The following is a 9,167-nucleotide window of genomic DNA, read 5'->3' as shown; positions in this document are numbered from 1 at the left end:
AAAGGTATTGTACCGTCGCTTGGAAGTATAAGTCCTGTTTCTTTATCTCAGTGGTACGTGTGCATTTGTGCAATGAGAGTTACCGTATTTTTAGCTCTATAAGACTCACTTTTTCCCTCCTAAAAAGTAAGGGGAAATGTGTGTGCATCTTATGGAGCGAATGCAGGCTGCACAGCTATCCCAGAAGCCAGAACAGCGATCCCTCTTGCTGTTCTGGCTTCTGAGATTAGAATATATATTTTGTTCTTGATTTCCTCCTCCAAAAACTAGGTAGGTCTTGTAGTCTGGTGCGTCTTAAAGAGCGAAAAATACAGTAACTGCTGTTTTCAATCTACGTACAGTATTTCTATATTTTATTCAAAGGACAGGTGAGGCCCTGTGCTTAATCGTAGATTGCAGTGTGTGTACATACACTAGTGGCCACAATTGTGTTGGAAACTTTTGGGGAAAGTATTTCTGAAGCTTGATGGCTCATAACACCACTTTTTTTGGGAGTAATACCATAATATTATATATCAATGAAAAGATAATTTAATGAAGAATGCAATGCAGCAATGTTTGTTCAGTTATCTGTATTCTACCAAAAGTTATAGCCAAATAACCAGAAAAAGGAAGCACAACTTGCTCAGGTTGATATGCGGTAAGCTTTCCTTCATTTGAATGTAGCCAATGAGCATGAGTGTTTGGAGAGCCAATTCGGTGTTACGAGCCATCAAACCTCGGAAATACACTTTCCCCGAAAGGTTTCCACAATTTTGGCCACTAGTGCATAGAAGTTTGGGTTCCTCCAGAGCAAGGCCAGTAATGACAGCGCCAAACTTAATCTGTTCTGGAAGTCTGTTTGATTTTCAAAATGTTCGAAAACCAAGGCTCAGCTTCTGATTGGTGCAGGCGCCCCAGAAACAATAGCTGACAGCGCATTGGACATTTCACTTCCGAAAAACATTCACAAACCGGAACACTTCCGGGTTTTCAGCATTTGGGAACCAAGGTGTTTGAGAACCGAGGTACCAGTGTATTGTCTATACTGACTGCCAACGACTCCCAGATTTCAGTCCGTGGCCATGTTGTTAATAGTCTCTCCCAGCCCTACCTAGAGATGCTGGGGATTTGAACCTCAGATATTCTGCCCCCAAGACGGATACAGTGGTACCCTGGGTTACATACGCTTCCGGTTACAGACACTTCCGGTTAAAGACTCCGCTAACCCAGAAATAGTACCTCGGGTTAAGAACTTTGCTTCAGGATGAGAACAGAAATCGTGCTCTGGTGGCACAGCAGCAGCAGGAGGTCCCATTAGCTAAAGTGGTGCTTCAGGTTAAGAACAGTTTCAGGTTAAGAACAGGCCTCCGGAACGAATTAAGTTCTTAACCCGAGGTACCACTGTACTCTTATCATGGAGCCAAGGTCAACAGATTATTGCAATTTACATCGCTGAGAAAGCTTCCTCCTTCCTGTTCCATTGTTTACGGCAGAAAAAGCCAGTACAATGGCAAGCTCAATATGCCAAAACCACCCCTCAAAGAACAAGAAGAACAGTCCTCCTTGATAAGGTCATAGGAGGCCTGTCAAGATGACCTGTAAGCAACAGCACTCTCTCCACTTGCAATTGCCAACTACTAGTTATATCCTCTTCTTTGGCAATCCCTAGTAGCTGAGTCAGATTGTCTTCCATGAACATGGTTTTAACAGTGAGTCCGTAAGTGACTGTGGAGGCCAGTTCTGGATCCACACGTCCTTCCACAGTGGGGACATAGGGCTCCGGGCGGGAGTTGATCACGGTGAGGGTTTGCCAAGCGTGCCTTCCTCTTAGCACATTTCTCCCTTGCGTTCTGAGTTTGAGCATCTTCAAAGCCCATGACACCTTTGGTAATGGCTGTTCTCCAACTGGAACTCTCATCGGCCAGTGTTTCCCAGTTGTTGGTGTTTATACTACATTTTTAAAGATTTGCCTTGAGAGAGTCTTTAAAGCTATTTTGTTCTCCACCATCATTACACTTTCCATTTTTAAGTTTGGAATAGAGTAGTTGCTTTGGAAGACGATCATCAGGCATCCACACAACATGACCAGTCCAAAAAAGTTTTTTGTGTTTTTTTTTAATGATTTAAGCACATTTACTTTTTTAATAGAATATTTATTAAGATTTTTTAAAGTGTTACAATAAAAATGAAAAAAATAACAAAAATACAAAATAAAAATAATTAAAAACACACAGATTTTCCATTTACTACTTTTCCTTTAACTTATTTCCCGGACCTCCTCATACCTCCCTTTTTTGTATTCCACTTCAAATTGTTGGTTCAGCAAATCCTTACCCTTAGATTTTTACCTGTTTATAACCCTTTTTTCATATTCTCTTAAAGCATTACAGCTGGAAACCACTTAATTTCTATCCAACATCGTTCTAACATTCATTAATTTTACAATATTTCTGTAGATAGTCTTTAAATTTCTTCCAATCTTCTTCCACCGACTCTTCTCCCTGGTCTCGGATTCTGCCACAGTCCAAAAAAAGTTGATGTTGAAAAATCACTGCTTTGACACTGGTGATCTTTGCTTCTTCCAGTACACTGGTATTAGTTCGCCTGTCTTCCCAAGTGATGTGTAAAATTCTATACAGACATACTGCCTCTGACAACAATGTGTGATGCTATTGTAATGTGCGATTGTCACTTAATGGTGGCAAAAGTATTCCTCTTTGCCTCTCTGTACGTTTGGTGCCACCCAGAGGAAATTCTCTGCTGTTCCTCAAAAAAGATAATACACACCGTCCGAAATGGTGACTTGGCTTTCTTTCTGATAGGAGAGCTAAAATGTAAAGCCTTGAGAAAGTTAATGATTTCTCAAGGAATTGCTGATCGCTGGAAAACAGGACTGAACTTGCTTTGCAAGTGAATTGTTTTAAAAACTACATTACAGGGCATTCTTCACACTGCGCTGAGGGCTCATTTTTTTGCCTACCTGGAAACACAGCATTTGCACCGCGAAACGTTGTAGGGGGCAATTTGCAGGTGTTTGGCACTGTTTTCTAGTGAATCGGAAGACACCTGAATTTTAGTGATGACCATGACCCGTGGGGGGTAAGGTCGCTGAAGGCTCATTTTTTTGCCTACCTGGAAACACAGCGTTTGCACCACCAAACTGCAGGGGGCAATTTGCAGGTGTTTGGCACAGTTTTAGAGTGAATGGAAGGATGTCAGAATTTTGACAAAAACCGTGACTACTGTGGGGACAGCCTGAATACTGCTGAGAATGCCTGGCCAGCTGGCCAAGGGAAGGAGTGGGGCAGAACAAGCACCCCTGCCATGCAGCCCATGCCCACGTCGCCACTAGCTGCCAATGCTTGCTGCTCCTGCCTGGGCACACGACGGCCTGACCCCTGGCACAGAAGGAGGGGGTCAAGGGGCTGGGGCTAGACGGACCTGCTCCCCCACTCCAGCCCAGTCCTGTTTCGCTCAGGTTGGCACCACAACCTCCTGGCACATGGATTCCCCGTGGAATTAACATGCCACAACTTCTATCTGTTTCCCTTTCCCTCAGGTGAAATCTTTCAGTGGAGAATGAATCCTGAGCCACAGTGGGATTTTCTTTTGCGAAAACTTTTTGCAAGCAAACTTTATTTGACCAAACTGCAGTGGAAGACAAGAGTCCATGGGGTCATTTAGAGTCGGACACGACTAAACGACAAAAACAAAACCAGGAGTTTTTGGTTCTTCTTCTTCCACAGAAATGTAACAAACACTGCTGTTGCTTATTTTTAACAGATACAGTGGTACCTCGGGTAAAGTATTTAATTCGTTCTGGAGGTCTGTTCTTAACCTGAAACTGTTCTTAACCTGAAGCACCACTTTAGCCAATGGGGCCTCCTGCTGCTGCCACGCTGCCGGAGCACGATTTCTGTTCTCATTCTGAAGCAAAGTTCTTAACCTGAGGTATTATTTCTGGGTTAGCAGAGTCTGTAGCCTGAAGCATATGTAACCTGAAGCATATGTAACCCGAGGTACCACTGCACTGTCTCAAGATATATGCTATATGCTGTTCAGGCTTAAAGTTACTTTCTTTTACACAACTTTCATAGATCAGACTTCTCCACACACACTTTAGGAATTTAGGATTTCAACTGGACTGTTTCCTTACAGACCTCCAAATCCTCCTTGGCAGAATCACTACTGCCATTTCCTGCCAGAGTATTCCCTCTGAGGACCCTTTTCCCTGTAAAATACCGTGTGGGACTGTGTCTTGTCTATTTTAACAGTGTTCTGCAATTCAGAACCTTAGAGCATATACTGAGAGTCATTGGCTCTGCTCAGCTCTGTCCGTCTAGAGATGGGAAGGCCTGGCAAAAACCCAGAAAAATTGGGGGGAAAACAGTCGCCCCCCATCTCCCCAGTTTTTCCCCAGGAACTTCCTATCTCTAGTCAGAACGAACTCTCCTGACAGAATTCCCCTCACAGACCAAATCATAGCTGTCAACTTTCCCCCCTTTTTAAGGGAAATTCCCTTATTCTGAATAGGATTCCTCGCAAGAAAAGGGAAAAGTTGACAGCTATGGACCAAATGAATCTCTCAGTTTCTCACTCCCCTCCAACTGCCTCCCTTGGAACTCTGGCCAATCAGAAGCTGTTGCTAGGTAACTGTTTGCTGGCAGGGTAAAAAACACACTCAGTGACTCAACAAACCTTTCCATCACAGAAGGCAGCTGACTTCATAGCTGGACTTGCTCAAAACAAGGTTTCGCAGCCTAATCCCTAAGCTTTTAGTTTTGCTGTCAAGGAGGGGTTTTGTAAACCCTGTTCAGCTCACATTTGTGGGTATCTGGAGGGATACATTTCATTTAACGTATACTCTCCTTCCCGTTCAAACCCATCCCACACAGTGGCAAGATCGTGAAAGTTTGGGAAATTCTCTTGAAAATGATCTAGAACATGTTTAGGAAAAAAACGAGTCTGTAGTTTGACATTTAATGGAACGACCCCGTGACTTCAAGGTGTGATGTGTACGCAGCCTTAGAGTTAAGAGAATAGAGGCATGGAAAGGCCATATGGTTCAACCTTGTCACCAACCAGATATTGACAACAGAAAATATCATCTGGGGACCACAACTGAGGACCTGCCAAGTTTCTCAATGGCTGCGGACAAGTCAAGCCAGGGAGCCAAGCCACATGCACCACTTACAGGTGATAATAATAATAATAATAATAATAATAATAATAATAATAATAACAACAACAACAACAACAACAATAATAATAATAATTCTATGCCACTCCTCTTCTCTGGGCATCGGAGCTCCTCCTACCTTCACAGTTCTTTCTCATCATGATTTGTCTCAGTAAGTCTCTCATCATCATCTGACAGGCATCCTTCTTGCAGGGCAATATAGGGCTTGCTTGCGAAGGGACACTTTGTGACATCAGCTGGCATTACACAAAGAAGGACTGGCCTGTGCAGGAGGAATTGGTGCCTTGCAAAGAAAGGAACGTCATCAACAACCCTCTGGTGGACAGAGACAGAATACTCTTCCCACCGCTGCACATCAAGCTCGGCTTAATCAAGCAGTTCACCAAGGCTCTGGACAAGGATGGTGACTGCTTCACCTACTTGTGCCAGGCTTTTCCAGGATTGACGATGGAGAAGTTGAAAGCTGGCATTTTTGACGGTCCTCAGATCCGTCAGCTCATCAGAGATCCAGAGTTCGGAAACTCAATGAAAGAAGTGGAACTGGAAGCGTGGAAGGCATTTGTTCTGGTAGTGAAGAACTTTCTTAGCAACAATAAGACCAGAAACTATGCAGAACTTGTCAACAACATGCTGACTGCTTTCAGCAACCTGGGGTGCAACATGAGCGTCAAGATGCACTACCTATTTTCACATATGGACCGGTTTCCTGAGAACCTGGGTTCAATGAGTGACGAGCAGGGGGAGAGATTCCATCAGGACATGAAAGAGATGGAGACCAGGTATCAGGGTCGCTGGGACGCAGTCATGATGACTGACTACTGTTGGACTCTGAAGAGAGACCTCCCTGCCGCTGTACATTCCAGGAGTTCCAAGAAATGGAAGTTCAAGCCCTGAAGTTTGAAAAATGGTGAAGCAACATGCAATTTATGTGTACTTACCTTTATCAATGCCCACCATTCAGTTTACAGCAATCGATGTTTCTATCAGGTAATCAATATATGTTGTTGGAAAAACATTTTTTTCTCTTAAAAACATATTTAGGATGATAAGTGTTGACAAAAATCAGCTGATAATGCCACAAAAATGTAATCGATTTTGTCACAAGATCTGCTCCAGGCAAATCTTTAAAAATGTAGTATAAACTCCAACAATCGTGAAACAATGGAGTGCTCCAATTGGGGAACAGCCTTTACCAAAGGTGTCATGGACTTGGAAGATGCTCAAACTCAGGACAAAAGGGAGAAACAAGCTAAAAGGAAGGCACACTTGGCAAACCCTCACTGTGATCAACTCCCGCCCAGAAACTTATGTCCCCACTGTGGAAGGACATGTGGATCCAGAATTGGCCTCCACAGTCACTTATGGGCTCACTGTTAAGACCGTGTTCATGTAAGACAATCTTACTTGGCTACAAGTGATCACCAAAGAAGAAGATGATAGATTTGGGGTCTAGGGCAAATTTCATGGACATGGACTTCATGGAATGCTCTTGGGAATATGCCTCACATGCACATGCTTCCCCTACCTCTTGTTGGTCCAACACTTCCACCATCTTACTTCCCGAAAGCCAGCACCCATCTGGCAGGTGGAGGGGCATCTTGGGACAGGGAATAGCGTCATGGAGCATGAATCAGCTTCACCTGCTGAACAGCAACCTGAACAGGGAGAAGGTGTAGTGACTTCACCTGCAGCTCCAAGGACTCTGCAGAGAAGGCACTGATGAGAACCAGCTGGCTCCAGGCTTTTTAAGCAGAGTTCAAAGCAGCAGCCAGAAAAGACAGAGAAGGAAAGAAAACTGCTTGTTATTTTTCCTTTTTAACAATGTTTATCATGAAATATTATTTGATCACCGGCATATTGAAAGCAACCAGTTGCTCCGATTTATTTATTTAGTTTTGACATGTGCCAGTCATGCCGTTCTCCTCGTCAGGCACATTCAGACAGCAACTGGGACATCCTAGAAGACATGCAAGGCACTGAGTAGCATGGATTCCTTCAACGACTTGGAAGGACTTTACAATCCACAAAGGCTGGACTGGAATGCCATGGATGACGGAGTTTTGCTCTTGTTCGTCAGCTTGGGAAGTGGCGATGGAGACCATTCTTTTGAAGCGTGGCCCTGTGGAGGAAGAAGGACCTGGTATCCTCCTGGCAGTCGTGGGGAATGGATGCCCAATGCTCCTGCCCTGACATTGCTCCCAAAGAAAGCTTCGCCCACCCACTTCAAGACAAGAGCATCTCCTTTCTGCTCTCATGCTGGAAAGTTTCTGTAACCTCTGTAACAACACAGGGCCTCCTCCACCACCTTCCCAGTCTCAGTTCGTGTGCGGCGCTATAGTTCGCAGATGGACGCAGAGTACAACTGCGAGCATTACAAAACTCAGGAGCCGTCAGCGATTTTATGCCCTGTGAGTTTGCACAGCAGCACGGTGTGGCAATGCAATAATTGGGGAATCCACGGGCAGATAGACCCCATACTATATCCTGTTTCCTCCACAGGGCCATGGCTCCAGGGATCAGGCTTCAGCTCCCAGGATGAAGGACCAGAGAACATCCCGGTGGTTCCCAGCTGCCATCCCTTGCACCTCTTCCCCACTGCCCCTTTGTGCAGGCATGGCTCAGTCTTGGCCGTCTTTGATGTAGAACCAGCAGTCAAAGTTTCATCTAATTAAGAGAGCAGCTCAGAGAAATAGGAGTCTTTGGCTGCTGCTTCTGAGCTAAGCTGGCTGGGACGGAGCCGAGATGCCTGTATGGAGGCAAAGTGGGGAAATGTTCTAAGATCAGGTAGGAGGAAATGCGAATTGAGTGCCCTATATTACAGGAATGCTTCCTTTCCACGTCCCCCACCCTCATGCGCCACAGGTGCTAGCATGGCTGGGAGCCAGGTGCCTGCTGATGTCTCCGTTTTCTTTGCAAGGATGGATCCTTTCCCCAGCGTTTAACTTGCTCTGGCCAAATCCCTGGAGAGACGTGACAAGCCTCAGGTACTGGGGCAGAGGGAAGGAAGGGGTCCTTGTGAAACACTCTCCCCACCTGTGGCTACTGTTAACGGAGAAACATGATGGCTCCCTCGGACAAAAAACCAAGGACACCAGCCAGGAATACCAGAGCAAAACAGCAGCCAGTAAGTAGGCTTGGACTTTATTAAAGACTGTCGCAACAGGACTCACACCTGCCACAAGGTGGAACAAGATGGAAGCCCCGAACAAAAGAGCCCCCAAACTTTTATTAGCTGCTAATCCCCATGTTGCACCCCCCCCAAACTTCGTCACTAATACATCATGGTTACATCATGAAAGGGGAGGTCTGGTGGCAGTAATCTGAGCATCCTGGACCCTGCCCCATGGTTCTCCTTGCCCTCCACCAAACACAAAACAAAAGAGATATTTACATTTCCCTGTTTCCCAGCCAAGTTAATCACACCCTTTTGTCTTCATCTGGGTTGGTTATTTCTAGAATGGCTACCTGTCTGGCACTCAGGTATCAGGATGCCAGGAATTATCACTCAGTCAGAGGGGCTGCTGAGTAGCTGAGCTCACATGTCTATATGAATTTCTGAAGTTTTCCCTGTGAGCCAGTTTGGTATCGTGCAGCAAAGGCCCTTTGAATAGATAGGAAGAAACTGTGATGAAGTGTTTTGTGGGGACAAATCACAAAAGTCACAAAAGTGATTGTGCTGATTTTGCTAGTGGGCTGCATGTGCATGATATCTGCTGGAGGGGCTACCCTCCCAACCTATACATAAATTCCTGCAACACTTCCAGGAAGTGCTTTTCAGAAGTGTTGCTCCCTCCAACTGTGAAGGCTGAACTAATTTTGCAAGCAGCCGTCTCAGGCCCACCTGGGTTCTAGATACAAGCGCTAGGTCATCAGCATACATTAATACATTTTGGTGAGAATTGTGGCAGGGGCAAACTGTAGGCCCTCCAGTTCTTTAACTGCAGTTCATTAATATAAAAATTAAACAGGAAAGGTGCCAAAATGC

At 45.0% G+C, this 9,167-nt stretch overlaps 1 long non-coding RNA gene across 1 annotated transcript; it reads left to right on the top strand.

Annotated features, from left to right (window-relative positions):
• Positions 1–4,456: 4,456 nt before the first annotated feature.
• Positions 4,457–8,167, top strand: LOC310831817. The gene is made up of 2 exons (XR_014557987.1): positions 4,457–5,178; positions 7,696–8,167. It is a non-coding gene; the product is annotated as an uncharacterized lncRNA (long non-coding RNA).
• Positions 8,168–9,167: the final 1,000 nt, after the last annotated feature.

Source organism: Podarcis gaigeae, assembly GCF_964106915.1.
Source record: "Podarcis gaigeae genome assembly, chromosome: 14".
Taxonomy (NCBI): domain Eukaryota; kingdom Metazoa; phylum Chordata; class Lepidosauria; order Squamata; family Lacertidae; genus Podarcis; species Podarcis gaigeae.
This window is presented reverse-complemented; position numbering and strand designations above follow the sequence as displayed.